General features: G+C 35.4%; 1 protein-coding gene across 1 annotated transcript in view; it reads right to left on the bottom strand.

Moving 5' to 3' along the window:
* The window catches only part of LOC107719222 (regulator of microtubule dynamics protein 2-like), a 33,329-nt gene that overhangs the window by 27,457 nt on the left and 1,180 nt on the right, over window positions 1-4,692 (bottom strand). The gene's annotated exons all lie outside the window — the stretch shown is intronic.

Below are 4,692 nucleotides of genomic sequence, written 5' to 3'. Positions count from 1 at the left end.
TATATATATATTAAAATTACACTCTCAAAAAACAATTTTTGATGCAATCTTCGATTTTTACAATCCTGAAACATGGTACCATGTTCTTTAGGTAGCATCTACTGTATACTTTGTACTTTGAATATTGTCTCTATAAAGAGGCACCACCAATAAGAAACACACTTTATCGTGGTGTATATGTAAAATTGCAGATTAAAGCTAGACATTGTTAATGACCTGAGAAAAACTGATGAGGCAAAGATACAAAGTTCATTAAAATCACTCATTAACAGAGTCACACTTGCTCTCTGCATGTGCACTGTTAATATACACCACTTTACAACGACAAAAACATAATCCAGAACAGACTTGCAGAAAATGTACAACTAAGTTAACCTCAAAAACTAGCTACATGTCATGCATTTAAATAATCTGTAATTTACAGTACAGTTGCATAAAAAAAATCTCGAGCACAATCATGTATGCATATACCAAAACAATAAGACCAAAAACCCTGTATAACTGTCAAAGAAATGTTAGTGGTTGGTTAAAGTTTGGAAAACTTACCGTACTGGAGAAGATATGTGGCCTTCACTGATGTGGAGCTCAGTGCTTTGGTGTGTTTCTCTCTAGTCTATATAAACACAAATATCTGATCAACCTTGAACTATGATATCTGTTTCAGCTGCTCTGATTGGCTTTGAGCATCTTTGCATAGACATTCACTTAATGACACTCCACTTAAATAAAGTATTGCTGTTTAATAAAACTATTCCAGTTTAAATTATATTATAATTTAGATAAAACATACAAAATAAGGCGGATTCTAGGCCCAATAGGCATAATATACCCTTTGGTGCATAATGTCCACTGGAGTGGACAGATATATTAACCTGTCTGGTTTTTTGAAGAATAAAAGGATTTAATACTTATTCTTGAGGTACTTGGTGCATCTCCTCTTCCCAACGCCTTTTTAAACATGATGCAATATCTCAAAACAAAAAATAGATACAAAGGCAATAATTAAATGGAATCATAGACAGCACCACTTGGACAGTTCACCACTTGGTGGTTTGGACATGGTACTACTACAACCTAAATGGTTCAAAATAGCTTCCAAATATCTGTCCACTGTAATGGACACCATGCATGAAAGGGCATGCTTGTTCTAAAGCAAACATGAGTTTTGAAAAATGGTCCTATATAAATAAGGTTTACTGATATACTTAAATGGGGAAAGATGCTTTTGCGTCCAGATAGTGTAGTTACCGCATCTACCCGCAGGCGTCTCATGGGTAATGCTAACTGTTGAAACTTTGACCCCTTGGTCAGACCATGCAATATTTTCACGATTTTGAACTTTCTAGTTTTCTTATGCATATTTCCACTATAGCCTCTTAGTTCTTTGCTGCTGTAGCCCATCCATTTCCATCTATGCTTTGTTGTAATGTTGTGCACTTTCAGTTGCTGTGAGATGCTGGTCATTCTCCACTGACCTTCATGCCCACAAAACTGCCATCAACCTTTCTTTGCACTATGTTCTGTAAACACTAGACACTGTGATGCATGAAAATCTCAGGAGATCAGCATGTTCTGAGATACTCAAAGCAAGCCCGTTTGGCACCAACAAACATTCCATGGTTTAACACCGTTTCTTTCACATTCCGCTGTTTGATCTGAACAACACCCGAACATCTTGACCATGTTTGCACACTTTTATGCATCGAGTTGCTGCCACATTGCCAACTAGATACTGAATTAACATGCATAATAAGGTGGCCACAGTGTGCGTGTATGTGTCTGTATAATATCCTTCTTTAAGATGGCCTTCTAAAATTAGGCTGGGTACACAAAATTATATTAGGGGAGACCGGGGGCAATTGTAATACACTCAATTCCTCCAATCAGAAACATGCTCAGTAGGATTCTGTCTCTGCCTGTGAAAAAGAAGCACAATCATTTCACCTCAGCAGAGGTTTTTAACAAAATACTAATTTTGAGGTATGAAAGTTACTTTTTGGACGTACAGTACTTTTCTTCTGCTGTCTAAAGTTTAGATGACTGCAAATTTAAACTCACATACATTTTATCTCTATAGGTTATTGATAAAAGAATTAACATAAACATAAAATCTAGTTACCACTAGAATAGTTGCCTATAGTCCTCTGCAAAAATAGAAACAGGCTTTTGCTTTTTGAATGCATATGATACCTGACATCCAAAAGAATTTGAACCATATCCAAAAAAATGAAATAAAAAATCTTAAGTAACTTTATTAGATACTACAGCAGTAAAGTGATTACTTTGAGGTAGGCTTTTATTTGAAATACAGTGGGTTAATATGACTATGCTGTGTTTTTACAGTGAATAGTGGAAGAAATGCATATTAAATCATGGCATGCAGAGAAACTAAACAGCTCTAAATCTCATTCGCCTTTGTGAAAATGAAACCACAGACAATGCCACCTTGTAACGTTGTAACATTTATAATGTTTTAAGCTGAAGCCAAGGAGGACTGTGGGGATGAGGTCACCTTTTGGAACTTATTGATGATATTCAATGCAACATGGATACCAGGTATGTTCTCCCTCTGCAACACTGCTGTGCATCCCACACCCCCAATCTTATATTAGGAGCATGGATGACAACAGGATTGCCAAGAGTTAGAGAGCTTGGATGAAAAGATTTGCAGCTTTGCCTTTAAAGGACCTGAATGAACTTTGCACTTACCGTACTTGTCTATCTCAAATGGACTATTTTTGTGGCACCTACCTTTGAAATCCTGATGACCAAAACCTTAGCAGGGAAAAACGCCTCTCCCTGATGACAGCTGACCTCCCAGACCGGTTGAATATGAAACGAATCGTTGCACATACACAAGCTCTTTTATGTACAGTAAATGATCTTTCCAATGATCTGTACTGAAAAATCCTCTGCTTGATCAGACTTGCTTCAGGTGAGAAGACCTATGTACAGCAACAGTTATGCAAATTTTTTTATGCAAAGATAATTAGAAATTTTGCCAATGCCAATTTTACTTTTACCATCGATTTTACTTAGGCTATATTTATTTTTCTTTTGCTTATATTTATGATTTAGCTCAGTATCATTGCTACAATCTTGTCTCTATGCTTCATGATCAAGAGACCTTCAACAACAGCATTTTTAAAAGCATGATTAAAATCCATTTCTAAACATGAGTGATTTGAATCAGCCAGTTCTCAGAAAGATTTCTTTTCCTAACCAGGAATGCTCTGTGAATTTTTATTTATTAATTAATTTCTATTTTATTTTATTTTTTGCAGACAAGCAAGAGTATCATTTTGAGGAGTAGTTCACCCATAAACTATTTACTCATAACACTGCCCTGCATCATGTTTGTGGAATGAAATCCAATAATTGTTTCTAACTAATTTTGGGGTGCTGGTTACAAAAATCGCTGTTTTGCTCTAGCACGTCACACTTTCTCACAAAATATGATTCGCAGCATTTTTGCTTTCGACAACCATTTGTAAGGTGAAGAAGTTTTGTATTATCACCAGAAAAACTGCCACAAAGACATGATTCCTATCTTCCTCTGAGACCGGTTACTATTTGTTCAATTCTCAGCCCATTTTCAAATGTTTGACATTATTTTATGCCTATTAATCCTGATTTCAAGGTTAATTATCGCCAGTGACAGAAGAAAATGCAAATATGAGCCAGATGCAATTTATTTATAAACGTGTTATTATTTGAACATATTTTTTCCCATTCCTTTGTGGATTATAACTTAAATGATACATTTTGAATTTTTCTTTTTGCCATTAACCACATTTGACTGCTTCTGTTATTTTGATAAATGCATTAAACCTGATTCGTATATAATTAGAAAATTCTTCATTCTTATTTTGTAAAGAAACTGTGTGAATGTTTTTATTGATATTTTTTAACATATTAGGCCTTTTTTTTGCAAATCAGCAGACATTTTTCCAAGATGCAGGACTGTGTATAATCTAATAAAAAAATAACATATTTGTATTGAATATGTGGGTCAGAGGGAAGAACTTCATTAAATAACATTTTTTCATATTGTTTATATTTTTCACTTTTTGTAGCTATTTTGAAGAAAATGATCTTGTCCTTTTCTTTTTTTTCTTTTTATATATTTTTTATGTATTTGTATCATATGACAGAAGATGCACAATATAGTACAATATAAGTTGTGGTCACTTTTATGCATGTTTCCCAACTGAAATCAATGTATAGGATGCAAAACCCAGTCCTATTTCAGATATTATTTCTTTATATAACATGAGCTATTTGTGGAAAAACATGCAGTCACCCATGAACCCTGCTGCACCGCCCCATTTAAACATAGTATAGTGACATGAAGGCGGTGGCGGAGCCTGCATGCATGGCTACGATTGCTATGTGCAGTTTCACAGACGTGCTTCTTTTCATGAAAACACTGCATTGTTCCAAACTAACCTGCATTCGCTCAGCCTATAAACACACGTACAAACCCAAAGCAGAGGAAAGTGCTGCTTCACATGAGATTGAATGATAGTTGTCATCCAACCAAGACCTCATTCTGATCAGACCAAAACCGCCAGATTAATCGCCATCTTCGATGTCACGGCATGTTATTCAAAGACACACATGCTGAGACTGTATTCAAGTTCTATATAAAGATCAACGGCTATCTGAGCATCAGACGCCTGCGGCATGAAT

This window comes from Sinocyclocheilus rhinocerous, unplaced genomic scaffold (genome assembly GCF_001515625.1).
Source record: "Sinocyclocheilus rhinocerous isolate Xijiao unplaced genomic scaffold, SAMN03320098_v1.1 scaffold513, whole genome shotgun sequence".
Taxonomy (NCBI): Eukaryota; Metazoa; Chordata; class Actinopteri; order Cypriniformes; family Cyprinidae; genus Sinocyclocheilus; species Sinocyclocheilus rhinocerous.
Note: the sequence above shows the minus strand (reverse complement) of the source record. Positions and strands in the feature narration are given on the sequence as shown.